The following is a 21078-nucleotide window of genomic DNA, read 5'->3' on the forward strand; positions in this document are numbered from 1 at the left end:
TGGGGTGGAAAACCTTAGCAATATCTGGCAACACTGAAGGCATGTCTGCTTGGGTGGAAGCCTTCTGCGGTAGTTACATTTTGACAAGCGAGCAATGTTTCACTATAAAAATTCCGTAATTTCCATCTGTTTTCCGCGATCACAGAAAATCATTGGCCCTATGAGAGTGAGACAGTGAGAGAAGCACCCCCCAAAAAAAATCTTAACGGATTTACAAGATTTGGAAAAATGACTTTTTCAGAACCGAAAAAAACAGAGCTTCCGGCTCAACAGTATTATTTTGAGAAATAAAACAGTCTTTGGATATACATTTGTTCATTTTTGCATACATATTACTCATTCTCTGCAGTGGTCTGAATTATTTGTTATTAAATAGTTAAAGTAAGTAAGTCAAATTTACTACTTTAAAAATACATTTTAAAAAATCGTGGGTGTATCAAATCGTGGGTCAAAAATCGTGATACGAATCGAATCGTGAGTTGGGTGTATCGTTACAGCCCTAATTTTTTTTTTTATATATATATATATATATATATATATATATATATAAATATATATATTATATATATATATATATATATATATATATATATATATATATATACACACACACACACACACACACATATATACACACACACACCGGCCACTTTATTAGGTACACCATGCTAGTAATGGGTTGGACCCCCTTTTGCCTTCAGAACTGCCTCAATTCTTCGTGGCATAGATTCAACAAGGTGCTGGAAGCATTCCTCAGAGAGTTTGGTCCATATTGACATGATGGCATCACACAGTTGGCGCAGATTTGTCGGCTGCACATCCATGACGCGAATCTCCCGTTCCACCACATCCCAAAGATGCTCTATTGGATTGAGATCTGGTGACTGTGGAGGCCATTTGAGTACAGTGAACTCATTGTCATGTTCAAGAAACCAGTCTGAGATGATTCCAGCTTTATGACATGGCGCATTATCCTGCTGAAAGTAGCCATCAGAAGTTGGGTACATTGTGGTCATAAAGGAATGGACATGGTCAGCAACAATACTCAGGTAGGCTGTGGCGTTGCAACGATGCTCAATTGGTACCAAGGGGCCCAAAGAGTGCCAAGAAAATATTCCCCACACCATTACACCACCACCACCAGCCTGAACCGTTGATACAAGGCAGGATGGATCCATGCTTTCATGTTGTTGACGCCAAATTCTGACCCTACCATTCGAATGTCGCAGCAGAAATCGAGACTCATCAGACCAGGCAACGTTTTTCCAATCTTCTATTGTCCAATTTCGATGAGCTTGTGCAAATTGTAGCCTCAGTTTCCTGTTCTTAGCTGAAAGGAGTGGCACCCGGCGTGGTCTTCTGCTGCTGTAGCCCATCTGCCTCAAAGTTCGATGTACTGTGCGTTCAGAGATGCTCTTCTGCCTACCTTGGTTGTAACGGGTGGTTATTTGAGTCACTGTTGCCTTTCTATCAGCTCGAACCAGTCTGGCCATTCTCCTCTGACCTCTGGCATCAACAAGGCATTTCCGCCCACAGAACTGCCGCTCACTGAATATTTTTTCTTTTTCGGACCATTCTCTGTAAACCCTAGAGATGGTTGTGCGTGAAAATCCCAGTAGATCAGCAGTTTCTGAAATACTCAGACCAGCCCTTCTGGCACCAACAACCATGCCACGTTCAAAGTCACTCAAATCACCTTTCTTCCCCATACTGATGCTCGGTTTGAACTGCAGGAGATTGTCTTGACCATGTCTACATGCCTAAATGCACCGAGTTGCCGCCATGTGATTGGCTGATTAGAAATTAAGTGTTAACGAGCAGTTGGACAGGTGTACCTAATAAAGTGGCCGGTGAGTGTGTATATATATATATATATGGCGGCACGGTGGTGTAGTGGTTAGCGCTGTCGCCTCACAGCAAGAAGGTCCTGGGTTCGAGCCCCGGGGCCGGCGAGGGCCTTTCTGTGTGGAGTTTGCATGTTCTCCCCGTGTCTGCGTGGGTTTCCTCCGGGTGCTCCGGTTTCCCCCACAGTCCAAAGACATGCAGGTTAGGTTAACTGGTGACTCTAAATTGACCGTAGGTGTGAATGTGAGTGTGAATGGTTGTCTGTGTCTATGTGTCAGCCCTGTGATGACCTGGCGACTTGTCCAGGGTGTACCCCGCCTTTCGCCCGTAGTCAGCTGGGATAGGCTCCAGCTTGCCTGCGACCCTGTAGAAGGATAAAGCGGCTAGAGATAATGAGATGAGATATATATATATATATATATATATATATATATATATATATAAAATTTAATGTAACTTATTGTCCTTGTAAACATTCACCAGAAAACACTATTCTAGTAGAAGTACTTCATTTCTTTTCCTTGACAGACATTCACACACTCAGAACACAATATAAGGATAGGATAAACTTGTAACTATGTGATGATCAGAATGCAGTCACAACGTTTGAATCCAATGTAACAATGTTTTTTTCCGTTTCTTGATCCAGCTCACTCTCAAGGTCTTTCAGTTCAGCTATTTCTCCTTTGAAACCCTTTCTAAGAACATTTGATTTTGTTATTAGCTGGGCCATGAGGGTTCCCAATTTCCCCTCTGCTTGTTCAGTGCTGAATCGGGAAACATTGCCTTAAACATGTCATCAATTCCGTCATTGGATCTATATGAATGGTGGCCATTGATAGTCCTGAGTACCCAGATCACTTCTGCCCTCAGCCCATGTTTACATTAGACCGTATCAGCGGATCATCAGATTAACGTTTTTAAAACGATTAGTGTGCATATAGCAACGCCAATACACGATTTGCGTGCACACAGCAACACCAATACACAGATACGCCCGGCTCCGCAGGCATCCTGCGCTCCAAATCACTCCGCCCTGAACAGCGAGTGCCCTCTGGAGGGTGCGCACCCCGGCCCTGCGCAGCTCACAGAGCGCGCGAGTGAAGTGCACAGCTTATGATTCGGGACTGAGCCGCTGTGTGTGTGATCCCAGCGCATATCACTCATCACTTGCAAGTGGAAGGATGGCAAGCCTAAAGACAATCATAACTACACAATGGGCAGTATTTGCATCAGTATTTGCAGTATTTTCATACTTTTATACTCTTTAATGAAAGGTGATGCAAGGCGGAAGTCCGCGCCGTTTTTCAGCAGTCGCGTCACATGACCAACGACAGCGAATCAGGAAGGTGGATGTCACAGTGACGTTGTCCAATGATGACGCCAGCTAGAGCTCAGCACAGCATATCCACGTATCTCAATGTTTACACAGCACCGGATCAGACACGATCTGGATTGAATACGTGGACCCTGGCAGATTCCCGTTTCCCAGCGTTTCCAGGCGGTTTAATGTAAACGGACAGTGCATCTGCGAAGAAAACGAGACAGATACGGTCTAATGTAAACTTGGCCTCAGTGTCGGAGTAGAGCCACACATTGTTCGAATGTCGGACGACGGTAGCCTCGCAGATCTATCCTCTTCTCCACGACCGTTAGTGGTGGCAGCGCTGAAGTCGGATATTTGAGGCTGATGCTCGCGGCCTTTAGCAAAAGCAACGTGCTTGGCGCTCTTCATATGAGAGTCCACCGCTCTTATCCCCATTGTGCCCAACTTAAAAGTCTTACAGCATGCTACACAGTATGCCTTGTTGGCATCTTTGGGTACAGCTTTCAGCCACCATGAGTATTTTGCATCTTGCAGCCAGTTATCATTAAATTTACATTTACCCATTGTGGCTCGGACTACCCTCCATCAACAGATCAGGCACTGAGTGGTTGTCAAGCACGCGTGTGTCTAGCAACCGGTGGATTCGGAGCCTGCGTGGTATAATTGTGAGCATCAAAAACAATTAAACTTTTTCCCCGTCCAAAGTGTACCACATTTTAACGACATGGCTGAGTAAAATCTCCATAAATTTAAGATTGAAAATTTAAGACCACGGGGTTTGAAATTTAAGACAGTTTAAGACTTTTTAATGGCCTTATTTTAGGAAAATTAAATTTAAGACTTTTTAAGGACCCGCGGCCACCCTGTACCTTAAGTGGTTTCTTACATCTAATTATGATATTTTATTTTATTATTATTTTGTTGTTACATTATACTATTTATTTCATTTTAGTATTGGTTGAGGTAAGTGTGGAGTTCAATATTTAAAATAAAAACCTCCAGCTTGTTTTTTGCAATTTATTCCTTGAATGTCAACTAAAGAATGATTGAAAGATTGCCACCAAAAAGGCAAAAAAATAAGGTAAAAACTAAACTTTAACTTCAATTTTGGTGAGTAATTTTCATAAATTTAAAAAAAGACAGGTTTTCCACCAACATCAAGCCCAGCAAACTAATGGCCTGCCCTGTAATGTAAAGTTGGGTCGAGGAATGAAATCAGGCAGGGTTCTGGTAAAAATTGTTTTAGCTGTCTTCTCTTAAAGAACTTAAAAGAATTTAGATTGAACTGAATAATCTCATATGCTTCTTGTAGCTTTAAAATAGTCCCAGCAGGTGACTCTGAAGAAAAATACTGTGTGTTTGAACACCGCCCGCTGTAAACACTTTGCATACACCCCAATGACCGACTCCACCGACCGCCACGACACCACCGCACACGATTCCACCGTGCATGATTCCCTCATCGGCACAGTGGAGCATTACAAATTGCTACCCGGTCTGTGGGAAACACTGGTCTATGTCTATTTCTTATCTAGAGTGTTTATACTGTTTATTTCAGTTATTCTATTTTTATTTATTGCATTGCCTGTTTGCACCGCGGGTCAGAGAGGACTGAAATTTCATCCGTGCTGTATGTCGAGCATGTATAGCATATTTGACAATAAAGTTGACTGGACTTGACGACAGCAATTTAATTGATCAGTCAGTTTGTTGATGTAAACTGCGATTTTTCTATGCATACTAAGGTAAAGTTTGGTGTTCCACAAGGTTCCGTCTTAGGCCCACTGCTTTTTTCTTTTTGCATGTTACCTCTGGGTAATGTTATTCACAAGCAAGATATTAGCTTCCACTGTTATGCTGATGACACAGTTGTATGCTTCTGCAAAGTCAGATGAGAGAAAAAAAGCTTAATGAAACTGATGAATGTGTAAGAGACATTATATGCTGGATGCTTATTAACTTCCTTTTACTTAACTCTGACAAGACAGAAGTACCTGTACTAGGACCACATGCAGCTAGAAGTAGGTTTTCTAATTACATAGTAACTCTGGATGGCCTTTCTGTTTTTTCATGTGCAGCAGTAAGACCTTGTAGTGCAGCAGATAACATTTCAGAGGAATCTTTCAAATTGTGATACAAGCACCAAATTCGACACAGATACTCCTTAGACATTATTCTTTTGAAAAAGTACGCAGGCCACTTGAAATTCAAGATGGCTGCCCATTTTAAAGATGGCCGCCATGTCCAGTACAGAAATGTATCGTTTTGCCATAACCAGACCTGCCAACCTTTACGCATTTTGCGTAGCAGATACGCATTTAGACATCAAACTACGCTGCTACGATTTAACACTTCAAAATACGCAAAAAGCCATTGATGGCTTTGAGTTCAAAGTAGAGCCCTGCACTCCCGCGGGACCCAACGCAAAGCAGTGCGGCGCGGGGCAAATTTTGAAAGCTCATTTCGGGCGGGAGGGGGAGGTGATAAGCTGCAGTCCCGCTAACTAAAAACGTGTTTAAAATAAAATTTATAAATTATTAATTTATGTCTATCGTATATAATTTGTGCTGGATATTTTATTTGGCATTAATAAAAACATTTTAAGATGCCTAAATTTGCGGATGTGGTCTAATCTCGCGTACGTTTCCGATTCCTTTCCGCTCTTCCGTGTTTGAGATCTCCGATCGTGGCAGAAGAGCAGAGCTCCTCTAGTGAAGCTCACAGTGCTTCAGAAGTGCTGCTTTAAAAAGAAAGTGGGAGTGCGAGTGCGCAAAGTGAGAGCTGTCAATCAAAGTGAGAGCTGTCAATCATGAGCGCATGCAGCGCTCAACTTGGAATGTGTCAGCAGAATGTCAGAGTCTAAACAATAAACTTACAATAAACCTAACAATGCCACCTATAAATACACAACATGTAGATCTACATAACGTTATCTGTGCCATCTCACAGCAGTTTGCTTAGCTATTTTTAATCAGGGCAAATAGCCTTATAGCCAAAACTAGTATATGATGCTTTAATTTATGGAGATGCCTTTTGTTTACACGTGATTTCCAAATGAGGGGTATTGCAATTTTATATTAGTCTAAATGAACATCTACACCAAGTTGCAAGCATCAGGGGAAGATTATGGACGCACCAAATTTGGCTTAACGGTCATTTAATGGTGAAATGCCGCTCGCACTGTCAGCCAACTTCGGGTTGTTTCTCTGAATTCCGACAATAAACGAGACCATCCGAACACATCTGAAAACATCGTGGTTTGAACTGTGTTGGTTCAAATCAACTTGGTTCAGACCAAGTTGGTACTACAGCTTTGGGAAACAGTCGTTTTTTGGATGTTAGTTAGTTCAAACTTGCATCGTACCATATTGGTTTAATGCTAACTTGGTTGGTTGTTTGGGAAACGCAGCCCTGAATGTGAGCTGTAGATATTTATGCTCAAATCCACTCAAAGTAGGGGGCGGGGCACCATCACACTGTGTCTTTAAATTATATTAATTTCTTATAGGCCTACTTGTATTTCCTAGAATGTAAATGTGAGGAGTGACATATAAGCTATGTTCTATGTACATATATTCTTAATATCCACTGTAGATTTTGGTAGGTGTGTTGGGTATCTCTGTAAAGCCTCAGCTGCGCTGCATGCCGCCTGGCAACGCGCACCCTCGCTACGTGCGCTAGGTGAAGGATCGGTCAGTGGAGAGCTCAGCTAAGCTCAGCATGTTTAATTCCCCAAGCCAATGACAAGAACTTTCGTGAGAAATAACGCGAACGTCTGCATCATGCGGGATTTGGGAGCGGGACAAAATATGGCAGGTGGGAGCGGGACTGAAAATCATAATTCTTTGCGGGAGCGGGACTGAAAATTCTGTCCAGCGCAGACCTCTAGAAAGATCTTTAATATTCCGGTTCAACTGTCTGTGCATTCGCGCACTAGGCAACTCGTCTATGGGTGTAACCGCATTGACCAGCAACCTGTAGAGAAAAGAAGACTTCGACCAATCACAGCGCTAGTTTTAAACTCTTCAAATAGGCCTAGGCTATGAGGCTAAGCGGAGAGCCGAGGAGCCGTCAAAACGAAAGTAACGACATTGATTTTCATCCCTCTCGGTCGATCTTCATACTGTGACTGGTTTTACAAGGGAGGACGGTGCTAAACACCATTTTGAAGGTAAATGGGCAGGGCAAGGGTATTGTGAATAAAGCAAGGACAACCGTTCTAACGTCAGAGTTCAAAGCACAGTGTTCCGCCTTATCTGAAGGAAATATTTGTTCCAGCTTGTTTTGATATTTGACCCAGGCTTCTCAATCCCAAAAATATTGCATAGCCTAAAGTGAAAATGTAGTAGCCTACTGACGTTTCCATCCAGTCAACCGATAGACGCGTTAAAATCTTCTGAACTAGGCTACTCGTGCATGTGAGATTCAATGAGCAGCGCACGAAGTGTTTTCACGTAAGTGCGTGTAGTGGATGATGTGTGTTTTGTGTATGTGCGTGCCTTGCAGTTAATAATACACATGACGTCAGATGAGGATACTGACAGAGAGAGGTTAGCAAATCTAAAAAGAAGCGAGTATGCCCCTCAGAAGTTCCTAACGAAGTATCAAGATCAATGGCCATGCCTCCGCCCCCTAAACTGTCTAATCATGCGTTTTGCACAGTGTGCAATTATGATTTTGACATTAGCCATCAAGGAAATACAGGTAATAATATTGCTAACATAGAAATGCTTGCATTTATATACATAGGCCATTATTTTTTTCCAAATTAGGCCAGGTCAGTGAATATTATAAAGGCTATGTTATTGGATAGGCCAGAGTAGCCTATAATTTATTTTCAGTAAGTTTTTCTGTAAGTGTGGTTATCAGTTTGCATTTACTAAATATTAATATTGAAAAATATATATTTATATAGGTACTCTGGAATATTCACTTTCGATGTTTAGTGTAGCGAGGAGCAACAGAATCTCTTTTATGGTCAAAACTAAATTTATGAAAAAAGGATTTAGTGTGTGTGTTTTGCAGACTGCCGGCGTCTGTTTTAAAAGACATAGGCTATAGCCCTTTCGTTTTTCTGTTATCTATACAATATAATGCTAAATGTCAAAAGGGACATAGCATGCTATTTGGGATTCTTTGTTGTTTATAATTCCCAATGTATTTAAGACACAATATGCCAAAGGCAGTACATTTATCCCTTATCTTTAAGTTTAAGGTCTGTATAAAGGACATATTTTTGGGGCACAGTTGCCTTGTGCCAAATGTCTTGGTGAAAGCATTGGAAATATATTCATGCCTTTTCATTAAGAGTTCTTGTTTTCTTCATAGTCTGCTTGTATGTTGAATAACTAGATATGGTGGTGAGTGGGAACTCTGTGCTTAGTAATACATTGTTCACATGCTCCCTCATTACAATCAATACTGATCAGCAAATGTGCCTGACCTCACGCCGTGCTGCGCTGCACCGCCACAATAAGTTGCTACTCAAAATTTTTTTCCAAGGTTGGCAGGTATGCATAACTATGCACATACTTGTCCGATATGGATGATTCTGGCATCAAATTATACATTTCTGACCATGTAGAATCCAAATCTGTCAAGTGTATGTGAGCATCAGGGTTTCCCACACTTGAAAGGGAAGGACTTGGACACAGGATTCCACTCTTCTTGTATTTTATTGGTTTTCAGTGGAACTGACGTTAGAATCAGAAGTAGAATCAGAGGTAGAATCAGAAGTAGAAGCTAGAAGCTTGGAGCTTGAAGCCGAAGTTAGAAGGTGAAAAACCTTTAAACATACAAACATAAAATAAATGTATGAATAAATGCCTGTATTTCTACAACAAAGCATGTGCGAATAAATGCTTGTTTTTCTATAACTAAGCCCAAGTTAATTAGGCAACAATATATAAATATTTATGTATAAGGTAAATTAAGTATATTTTACCATTTTTAATCATTCAGGTAATATGTTGCTGAACGAAATAAATGAACAGAAAACCAGTTTTAAACTAAGAACTGTTTTAACCATTAGCCCTTTCACAGGCAGTTTAACTGAAGATATTTTACTACACGCCACTGATAAAGAAAGTTTAAATCATTTAACCAATCACAGGTAAGGAACAAACATTTCTCATGCCCATGGATTACTGCGTTTGCATATAAAAAAGTTCAGTGGGTTTACCGGTAGCCTTTTTTGTCCTTTTTCCCTGATGTGCTGTAAAGTTTGTGTTAGTAGCGAAGTTCTCTTTGCAGCTGCTGCGCTGCTGCTTCGTTACAAACTGAATGTTAATTCTGCCTAGCGTTCTAGAACGACCACTGCCCTGCTATTGGCTGCCCTGCTAACTAGCGTTGTGATTGGCTGCCTGTTCAGCGCAGCGTGCGTGCGCTGGTAGCGCAGCGATTCAGCGTAGCAGGAAGTGGCGGAGGCAGCTGTCAATCATGTGAGCCTGCGTTCAGGCACTCCTTGTGGCAGGTCGCCGCAACACCTCCCACTCGATCTTGGTGTGGCGCGACACGGGAAGATCGCACCCATCAGGCGAGCTGGTCTCTGCTGACTTGTTCCTCCACTGGGAGGAGGACAATGAGGTGTCGCACATCCCGATGCAGTGTGGTACCCTGTGGGTCCCAGGACTTTTCAGTTGGCTTTGGAGTCTTCACCTGAGCACGTCCACCTAGGGGGACTTTCACATGGACATCCCGGACAATGCCTTTGGAGTCTGCATTCACGCTGACCACTCTTGCAAGCTTGAATTGCCCCCTCAGTGCGTTTTGGTCGCAGAGCCACACTATGTCTCCGACGGCAACATTCCTTTTTGCAGTGTGCCACTTGCTGCGGATGAACAGGTTCGGACCTGCAAGTTGGCTCCAGGACCTCCAGAAGTGGCTAACTTGTGTTTGCATTTCTCGCAGTCTCTTGAAGGGGTAGGTGGTGTAGTCTACTGTTTTGAAGTCTCCAGTTTGTGTGGCTCGGCCAAGCAACAGTGTGTTTGGGGTTACGTAGTTGATGCGGTCCTCTTTGAAGGCCTGTATCCGCCCTCCACACATCAGGATTCCAGTTGCTTGGTCTTTGTATACAACGAGCCTGTCAGTAGTTGTGTTTGGGAAGTTCACACCTTCTTGCGCTGCCAGACATAGTTTCAGGAACACGTTTTTCCTTTCGCTGACAGTGATGACGCCAGATGAAGGTATTGCCTCCCACTTTGCTTCATCTCCCCTCTTGGCACGCAAGAACTTCTTAGCCGCCCTCCAAATCCATGCAACCGTCCCGACCAGCCGTCTTAGACTGCTGAAGCACCTTTCGTCCAATAGATTTTGGACTGCTGCTCCTATTGGTGGCGGGTTTCTGGACTTGGATTGTGCTTCGTCCTGGACTGCAATTGGGCTTTGTGTCTTCAGCTGACTTCGGGTGAGTACAGCAGTGAATGTTTTCTTCTGCATTTTTGTGACGTTGTCTCTTGCCTGTGCAGCAACATCTTTCGCTGACTTTTTTGGCCACTCACTCTCAGGAAGCTGAAGGAACTGCGGACCTGACTGCCACTTGGATTTCTCAATTAGGTCATCAGGACTGGCCCCTCGGGTGATAATATCTGCAATGTTCTCGGCACCTGGAATCCACCACCAATCTCGGATGTCAGTGCTGCTCTGGATCTCACCAACTCTGTTTGCGTAGAAGGTTTGGTATCCATAACTTTCACGCTGTATGGCACCCAAGATGGTCTGGCTGTCGACTAGGTGATACCACCTCTTGACCTCGATTCGGCAGTGCTTTTGGAAGTAATTCTTCAGCCGTGCTGCAAAGACTGCTCCGCACATTTCTGCTTTCACAGGGTCACCTTTATGGTCAAGGGGGGTTTGTTCTCTCACTTGTTCTTTCAACAAGTCCTGGCCGAGGCGCATTTTCTTCCTCTTCTTGGAGAAGTTCACTGCAACCATGACATGTAACTTGTCATCGTCGACGGTGTAGCCGAGGCCCAGGGCTTTGTTATCCTCTTCGGTGAGTTGGTTTGGCAGGATCATGGTGTTTGACTCGATCTTCTCACCTCTCGACTTGCTCCTCCCACTTTGATCCGAGTAGATCCAGGGGTTCATGAAGAACCCTCCTGCTTGAAGGATCTGCTCAATGTTGGATGTAAGGCGTTTCAGGTGGTCGAGGTTGTTGTGGGAAGTCAATATGTCATCGACATAGGCAACCTCTTCGAGGACACATCTCTCCTCTTTGAAGTGGTTGAATGAAGGCAGGCTGGCTGTCTCTCGCATGGCAACTTGGGCTATGCAACCAGCAGGTTTGTCTCCAATGTTGACTCTTGTTATGGCGAATTCTTCGATCTCTGCATCTTCTGTGTCACGCCACAGAAATCTGTGCAGGTGGACTTCTCTTTCTTCAAGCCAGACAGAGTTGTACATTTTGCGGATGTCCCCTAAAGCTGCGAAGACACCAGCGCGGAACCTCAGCAGGACACCTCTGATCGGGTTCAGGACGTCAGGGCCTTTGATCAGGATGTCGTTTAGGCTGAGGCCACTGTACTTCTGGCTGCTGTTCCATACTAGTCTCACTGGGGTGGAGACTGAATGTGGATTTGGGGCTATCAGGTGACTTATATACCACACTGGCCCGGTCCAGCTCTGCAGAACCTCTTTGGACAGCTTCACTGCAGCTCTGCGGCTCACCATTTCGTGGACTTGTGAGGCGTAGGCCACTTTCCACTCCGGTTCCTTCGCCAGCTGCCTCTCAGTTCTGCGGAACGTGGCTTCAACTGCTTTCTTGTTGTTGGGAAGAGATGCTGGGTCTTCTTTCCATGGGTACTTGGCGTGCCAGTGTGGTTCAGGGCTGTGGTGGTCTCCGGCCACATAAGTCAAGCCATCCCTCACCATCTCCATCTCCCTTTCTTCGGCCAGTGTAATTTCTTTCCCACCAGGCTGACAGTTCCCGCAGCGACATCCTCCACATCTCGGTTCGCAAGCTGCTCCAATGCTTTCCCATTTCCACCACTTCAGGAAGTCTCTGTTGCTAGTAGCTGTGTTGGACTGGGAGCAGGGATGTCTGGGAGACTGGCGGGAAACTGGGACTTTGCAGGTGAGTTCAGTGTATCTGACAGCTGCAGTGCGCATGGATCTTGCAAAGTGAGTCTTGGAGGTGTGGGCCGTTAAAGTGACTTCTTCAAAGAGGTCCGGGTGTGTGCCTCCAATGGTCTTGCCAAGCGGGCCATCCCAGAGCACCAAGTCACCGACGGAACGAACCTTCTGGGGTACCAGCTGCCCTTCTTTGTGGCTGATGAGGAGTTGGATCTCCTTTGGTCTTGCCAGATCTTCCAGGGAGATGTCTGAGAAGATTTTCTGCAGTTTTTTCGCCGGGACATGTCTGTGGACTTCTGCTATTTTGTCAAGTCCATAGCAGATGAGTTGGTGTGCTTTGAGTGTCCCTCTTGGGGTGCTGACTCGTATCTTAAGCAAGTAGCGCTTGGTTGCAACAGACACCTTCATCCCTCCAACGCCATGAACCACCAGTGTGACGTCTTCACTTCTCAGGTTCAACTTGCTTGCAGCTTAGTGCGTTATGTAGTTTGTGTCTGATGCCAGGTCGATGAGGGTCCCGACACTCTGTCCGTCATTAGCAGTGACATTGAGGAGCATTAGGATGACTGGGTACTCGGTGAGGCAGTGTTCATCTAGAAGACCTCTCTCAGCAGCACTGGAGTTGAATGCCCTGGACGCTATGTTGCAGAAGGCATCTCGACACTGTTGTGCCAGCTCTGGTGTGAGTTTGGAGAGGAACTGCTCCTGGGTTTCAGTGAGTCTTCTGCCCTCAGCCCTCACTGGACTGAACTTGGGTGTTCTTTGGGACTGGGGTCTGGTAACTGGACAGAGGAGGAAGTGGTGTTGGTCTTTGCATTCTGGATTCCCGCACAGGTAAGTGGTTTTCTTGCAGCTTTCACCAGTGTGGACTTCGAGGCATCTTTTGCAGGCACCGAGTTGTTGTGCTGCATCCCTCTTCTCCGATGGCTTTAGGTCGGTTCTAAACTTTCTGCAGAAGTACAGTTTTCTTCTGTGCTTTGGGTCACCACAGACGATGCAGCCTGCTGCGTCACCGTTGGATGACACTGCCGGACTGTTGGTTGCTTTTGTTCTGGCTTGCTTCAGGAACTTGGTCTTGTCCTTGGCAGGTTCAACGCCATCTTTCAGTTGGTCAAGTTGCTCATATATGGCTTCCTGTGACTTTAGGTAAGCCAGCAGCTTGTCAAAGCGGTTGTGATGGTCCACAGCGTTACTCACGTCAGCAGCATAGGTGAGCCAGTCTTTCTTTAAGGTTTCTGGAAGCTTGCCCTCAATGGATTTGGTCACAATGGGGTTCTTTATGGCCTCGGCATTGTCCAGTTCATTTAAGTCGTAGAGAGCTTTTTCCACTGCTTGGATGAGCTCGATGACTCTTCTTAGCTGGCCGGCTTTGACTGCAGGAGTTGCTTGTAGATCTTCAATGATCTCGAGAGCAATGTTGGCTTGGTTCCCAAACCGGTTATCCAGGACTCTGAAGATTTCGTTTGAGGAGCTGTAGGTCGACAGGTGTAGGTTTCCGGCCACCTTTTCATCGATGCTGTCGAGCAGCTGGAATTTCTTGACCTCTCTAGACCCTGTCGGTTCACCCTGCTTCTGTAGAGCTTCCCACTCCTTCTTCCACCTGTAGTAACTTCGCTGGTTGCCAGCAAACTTTGGAAGGGCTGTGGCTTTCAGCTTTATTGCTGGCACTGGAGCTGTACGGTGGACAGTGGGCTCTTCAGAGTCTGTCTTGATTTTTGCAGCTTTGATGAAGGCGGCCTTGCGCGACACCAGCTGGGGAAGTTGCACTTCGAGCTCTGTCATGCGGTGATCAAAGTCTCTTTGCTCTGCAGCGGGAGCCCAGCGGTTCCAGTCACGGTGCGCTTCTTTTGCCTTCAGCACCAACATCTCAAAGTGCTTCAGCATGAACTCATATGCCTCCAGAGTCACGTCGAGCTGGGCAGAGGAGACATTCTTGCAGTCAGCTTCAGCGATGTATAGAGCAAGGGGCAGCTCTTTCTCCCCATACGATTCCCAGAGTGTTTGTTGAATTAGGAGCTTTGCTTCTTTAGTCCTCTGCTTACAGTATGCCTCTATCTTCTCCAGGTCGGCTTTCTTCTCGGCGCCCAGGTCCTCTACAGCGGCTGCGGCTGCTTCTGCCATGTAAGCGGCCTCAATCTCTTCGTTCGCCTCCATGAGTCTCGAGCTTTCTGCTGTAAGCTTGTTGAAGTTTTGCTTTAGCTCCTCCACAGTCATCTCTGAGTGTGTTCTTGCAATGCAGTTAGCAAGACGGGAGAAAAGTCTTTTGGCTGTGGTTCGCTCTGTTTTCAGTTCTTCTAATGACTTCGCCATTTCGTTTCTTTTTTCCAGATGACTTCTAGCTTTATCCTCCAGGCCCCCAGGTGAAGTGTCTTCCCTCTCTGTTGGGTTGTGGCACGAGTGGAGTCTTGCTTCTTGGTCACTGGTTTCGGTTTGATGCACTGGTGCAGCGGTGATTCACTGGCAGTCGTCTGGCAGTCGTTAGTTTCCACTGGTGCATCGGTTTTTCACTGTCAAGTGTATGTGAGCATCAGGGTTTCCCACACTTGAAAGGGAAGGACTTGGACACAGGATTCCACTCTTCTTGTATTTTATTGGTTTTCAGTGGAACTGACGTTAGAATCAGAAGTAGAATCAGAGGTAGAATCAGAAGTAGAAGCTAGAAGCTTGGAGCTTGAAGCCGAAGTTAGAAGGTGAAAAACCTTTAAACATACAAACATAAAATAAATGTATGAATAAATGCCTGTATTTCTACAACAAAGCATGTGCGAATAAATGCTTGTTTTTCTATAACTAAGCCCAAGTTAATTAGGCAACAATATATAAATATTTATGTATAAGGTAAATTAAGTATATTTTACCATTTTTAATCATTCAGGTAATATGTTGCTGAACGAAATAAATGAACAGAAAACCAGTTTTAAACTAAGAACTGTTTTAACCATTAGCCCTTTCACAGGCAGTTTAACTGAAGATATTTTACTACACGCCACTGATAAAGAAAGTTTAAATCATTTAACCAATCACAGGTAAGGAACAAACATTTCTCATGCCCATGGATTACTGCGTTTGCATATAAAAAAGTTCAGTGGGTTTACCGGTAGCCTTTTTTGTCCTTTTTCCCTGATGTGCTGTAAAGTTTGTGTTAGTAGCGAAGTTCTCTTTGCAGCTGCTGCGCTGCTGCTTCGTTACAAACTGAATGTTAATTCTGCCTAGCGTTCTAGAACGACCACTGCCCTGCTATTGGCTGCCCTGCTAACTAGCGTTGTGATTGGCTGCCTGTTCAGCGCAGCGTGCGTGCGCTGGTAGCGCAGCGATTCAGCGTAGCAGGAAGTGGCGGAGGCAGCTGTCAATCATGTGAGCCTGCGTTCAGGCACTCCTTGTGGCAGGTCGCCGCAACAATAACTATGCACATACTTGTCCGATATGGATGATTCTGGCATCAAATTATACATTTCTGACCATGTAGAATCCAAATCTGGGAGAATAAAATCACTCAGAAGCTTACTTTTGCCTTATTCTTGGCCTTTTGTAAAATAGTCCACTAACATAGCTAGCATGCATGTTTGTATAGACTGTAGCAATAATTATAGTTTGGGGTGTAGGGTGTAGCAGTAGAGGTAGAGGATGTCCTCATCAGAGCAATCAGTGTTCTGCCTCTCCTTCAAGGGATTGGTCTGCACCAGTTGTGGGTGGCCTTTGGCCAAGGACGGAACTTGAGATGGAGTCCTGTACATGACCTGCACCTCTCTTTAGGACTGGAGAAGAGCAAAGGAATACTCTTCTTCCATGCCTTCACTGGTTGCGATGTTGTATCAGGCTTCCGCAGCAAAGGGAAGAAGTCTGCATGGCAAACCTGGGATGTGTATGCTGAAGCTTCTGATGTCTTTGCCAAGCTCAGCCAGTACCCACCAACAGTAGATGATGATGATCTGGAGGTCCTGGAGAAGTTTGTGGTGACAATGTATGACAGGTCCAGTACAGTTGCACGTGTTGATGATGCCAGGCTGGATATGTTTGCTCGAAAGCAGAGGCCATATGAAGCCATCCCTCCAACTCAAGCAGCACTACTTCAGCATGAAGTAAACCAGAAACACAAAGTCCTGCTGACTGGGGATGGACAAAGAGTGGAGACACATGGAAGGTCTTCTGGACAATGCTTCCACCTATTGCCGAGAGTTGCCAACAGCTGACCAAATGTGGATGCAAATCTGAATGCCGTGGAAGGTGCAAATGCTACCGATTCAGTCTCACCTGCACCGGACTATGTAGCTGCAAATGTGAGGACAAGTGAAACCATGCAGCTCACTGCTGGGGTGAACAGTGCATTTGTGAGCTCTGTATTTGACTCACTGCATTCTGCAGTGACAAACATTTACTATAACTAAACATTCCAGTTGTGCATTTAAAAATAAATAAAATAGTTTGTAGGATATGTTCTGGTCTATGTACATTTTTCATCATATTTTTGCTAGAAATGGCAGAAAGGAGCTCCCTAGAAGGTTAAGAGTGGGATTTTTAGATTTCTCATAGTCAAAAACCTACTTTTAGACACCAAGATCATTCAAATCGGTCAAAGTGTCCAGATTATATCCCATTTTCAAGTCTGCAGCGGCGGCCATCTTGAAAATAAGCAGCCATCTTGAAAATAAGCAGCCATCTTGAATTTCAGGTGGCCTGCGTACTTTTTCAAAAGAATAATGTCTAAGGAGTATTTGTGCCAAGTTTGGTGCTTGTATCACCATTTGAAAGACTGTTTCAGTTATCTGCTACACTACTGGGGTGATCTTTGACTCCAGTCTTTCATTTGAAACTCATTTTGATAACATGACAAAGATGGATTTATTTCATCTCAGAAATATTCCTAAGAAACAATGTCTTTACATGATGCAGAAAAACAAGTTCATGGATTTGTTCCCTCTAGGTTGGATTATTGTAACGCCTTAATGTCTGGATGTTCCAATAAGTGCATAAACAAGTTCCAGTTAGTTCAAAATGCAGCAACAAGAGTCCTTACAAGAACTAGGAGATATCATACCTGCCAACCTTGGAAAAAAATTTTGAGAAGCAACTTATTGTGGCGGTGCAGCGCAGCACAGCGTGAGGTCAGGCACATTTGCTGATCAGTATTGATTGTAATGAGGGAGCATGTGAACAATGTATTACTAAGCACAGAGTTCCCACTCACCACCATATCTAGTTATTCAACATACAAGCAGACTATGAAGAAAACAAGAACTCTTAATGAAAAGGCATGAATATATTTCCAATGCTTTCACCAAGACATTTGGCACAAGGCAACTGTGCCCCAAAAATATGTCCTTTATACAGACCTTAAACTTAAAGATAAGGGATAAATGTACTGCCTTTGGCATATTGTGTCTTAAATACATTGGGAATTATAAACAACAAAGAATCCCAAATAGCATGCTATGTCCCTTTTGACATTTAGCATTATATTGTATAGATAACAGAAAAACCAAAGGGCTATAGCCTATGTCTTTTAAAACAGACGCCGGCAGTCTGCAAAACACACACACTAAATCCTTTTTTCATAAATTTAGTTTTGACCATAAAAGAGATTCTGTTGCTCCTCGCTACACTAAACATCGAAAGTGAATATTCCAGAGTACCTATATAAATATATTTTTTTCAATATTAATATTTAGTAAATGCAAACTGATAACCACACTTACAGAAAAACTTACTGAAAATAAATTATAGGCTACTCTGGCCTATCCAATAACATAGCCTTTATAATATTCACTGACCTGGCCTAATTTGGAAAAAAATAATGGCCTATGTATATAAATGCAAGCATTTCTATGTTAGCAATATTATTACCTGTATTTCCTTGATGGCTAATGTCAAAATCATAATTGCACACTGTGCAAAACGCATGATTAGGCAGTTTAGGGGGCGGAGGCATGGCCATTGATCTTGATACTTCGTTAGGAACTTCTGAGGGGCATACTCGCTTCTTTTTAGATTTGCTAACCTCTCTCTGTCAGTATCCTCATCTGACGTCATGTGTATTATTAACTGCAAGGCACGCACATACACAAAACACACATCATCCACTACACGCACTTACGTGAAAACACTTCGTGCGCTGCTCATTGAATCTCACATGCACGAGTAGCCTAGTTCAGAAGATTTTAACGCGTCTATCGGTTGACTGGATGGAAACGTCAGTAGGCTACTACATTTTCACTTTAGGCTATGCAATATTTTTGGGATTGAGAAGCCTGGGTCAAATATCAAAACAAGCTGGAACAAATATTTCCTTCAGATAAGGCGGAACACTGTGCTTTGAACTCTGACGTTAGAACGGTTGTCCTTGCTTTATTCACAATACCCTTGCCCTGCCCATTTACCTTCAAAATGGTGTTTAGCACCATCCTCCCTTGTAAAACCAGTCACAGTATGAAGATCGACCGAGAGGGATGAAAATCAATGTCGTTACTTTTATGACCACATCACCCCTATCTTATCCACATTGCACTGGCTCCCAATCAAATTTCATACTGATTATAAAATACTACTATTGACCTTTAAAGCACTGAATGGTCTCGTGCCACAGTACCTGAGCGAACTTCTGGTCCTTTATGACTTACCACGCCTACTTAGATCAAAAGGTGTTTGCAGTCTGTTGGCACCTCATATAGTGAAGGCTCCATCAAGGGGCAGAGCCTTTTCTTACTAAGCCCCACAGTTATAGCACAGCCTTCCAAGTAATATTTAGGACTCAGAGAGACAGTCTTAATGTTTACGTCTTGACTGAAAACATATCTGTTTAGTCAAGCCTTTTGTTTGTTTGTGTATATGTATGGATGCTGTCTCCCCCCCCATCACCACCACTCTCGCACATTCATTTGGGTTTGTTGACTGTAGTGGCTGCTGCTTTATGTCCCAGGGCTCCCTCATGTCTGTGTTACTTTCTGGCTCTCCCTTTTAGCTTTGCAGTTATAGTTGGTCTTGCCGGACTTCCTGCTTGTACTCAGAACACAATATACACTGTTTTCTTAACAATTAGGTGACAATGGGCAAACCTAACAATCTGTGTTTCTCTCTCTCGAGTTACATGTCACTCCTGAGATACCAGTGATGCGGACCTCTCCTGCTCTTTGGACCTGCCTGGTCCATCCTGATGCCTTATGTCTAGCTGGAGTTCTCATCACTTTGCACCTGCAAGGATGGCCCATATGTACAGCGCCTGATCCATCCTGATGCCCTACTTCTAGCTGAGGTTCTCATTACTTCTCTCCTGTGGAAGATGGCCCCATATGGACAATCTAAATATATAATTTAGGACTGCAGTTATCATGATCCGTTTTGCACTCAAGTCTCCATCAATGAACAGTTGATAACAAAATAAACTTCATGTTAAAACTCAAATGAGTTTCCGTTATACAATTGCATTTTTTTGACCATATCGGACACACTTATAGAAGGGAGTTATTTATAATCTTGCAATCGGTCATCATCCAAATAAAGATGGGTTCCCTTTCAAGGTCATCTCAAGGAGTTTTTCTCTTTCCACTATCACCTCAGACTTGCTCATCAAGGATACATTTATTTAAAATCTGTATTTTTCTGTCAAACTTGTTTGCAACAATGGCTATTGTTAAAAGCATTATACAAAAATCAAGTCAATTTATTGGACAAAAAACTGCACTGAAAACACAACCTCCTTGATAGAGGCAATAACAATGCTTTCCAATCTTTCTTTCTCCACATGAACTCAGCTAAATCATGATCAGTTATGACACAATTAGGATGACCCTCTGAACAATCTACACTTCTTCGAGGTGTAACTTTTTTTGTGAACAGAAGACAGCATAGCGGATGAAGAATAGCAGCGAGCACACCAACAGCCTGATAGAAGTATCAAGGCAGTGGAGATACAAATCACTTCTGGTCACAACTTTAAGAATAAAACCAGAGCAAAAACAGGACGCAGAGCTTTGTGAGTTGGGCCTTTAGCCTTGAATTAAAGTAACAGGTTTCACTGCTGCCAGAGCTAACTGTTAGACACAGTTCTCTCTCTCTCTCCAGGGATCAGAGGCTTAGAGCTCAACACCATACGATTCTTCCAGTAGCGAGATCTCCAGGTTTAGGAAAACATGCCTAAAATAGTCCGCTATGATTTCATCCGTTTTCATTTTCAACGTGTAAAGCTTTCGGCTTAACATCCTGCAGAGGGGATGACGCTGCCTGACTGGCTTATATATAAATAAAAAAAAAACGAGGGGAAAAAAAGTCTGTAAGAAATCAAGCTGAGAAGTAAAAGCTGTAATTGAGAGGAAATCGCAATTTAGCAAAATTAATAATAATAATAATAATAATAATAATAATAATAATAATAATAGTGATGGAAATTAACTTTAAGTGAAGATTTAAATACTTTCAATATACAACTAAGCAGGTTAGCCAAACTACAGATCTCTCCTGAGTGGCTGAGTAGTGCACTACCGAGAGTGCACACGGCATTATTTTATACTGAACGGAGTTCACTAAAACAGGAAAGTGAAGATATATTTGGGATTCGACCACACACCTTCAGTTTAACTTACCTCAGGGTTTTAAATTCTCAGAGCCAGACACAATAACGTGTTTTTATTTTTATAACTCGAGGGGCTAAAGCTGTTCAGGCGAGCAGCGGTTTTTTTCTTCTCCAGTGTTTTCTAGCGGTTGAAGAAGCAGCTACTGGACGCGTTACCGCCACCACCTGGACTGGAGTTTCAGGGTGGAGGACGCCTATCCCAACCCAACCCCTACACACTTCTACTAACAACAATTAAAATGTCGTTTTAAAAAGTGTAATATTACATGCC

At 43.6% G+C, this 21078-nt stretch overlaps 1 protein-coding gene across 7 annotated transcripts in view; it reads right to left on the minus strand.

The window, feature by feature from the left end:
- LOC132867678 (zinc finger protein 271-like) overlaps nt 1-21078 on the minus strand; it is a 170991-nt gene that overhangs the window by 91498 nt on the left and 58415 nt on the right. For 3 of the 7 annotated variants that reach the window (XM_060900686.1, XM_060900679.1, XM_060900680.1), the window contains exon 1: nt 20818-20916. The exons of the other annotated variants lie outside the window; for them this stretch is intronic. The gene's annotated coding sequence lies outside the window, so the exon portion shown is untranslated. Of the gene's footprint in view, nt 1-20817; nt 20917-21078 lie in introns of those variants that run through there. 7 annotated transcript variants of the gene reach the window in all.

The sequence above is a fragment of the Neoarius graeffei genome, chromosome 19 (assembly GCF_027579695.1).
Source record: "Neoarius graeffei isolate fNeoGra1 chromosome 19, fNeoGra1.pri, whole genome shotgun sequence".
Classification (NCBI taxonomy): Eukaryota; Metazoa; Chordata; class Actinopteri; order Siluriformes; family Ariidae; genus Neoarius; species Neoarius graeffei.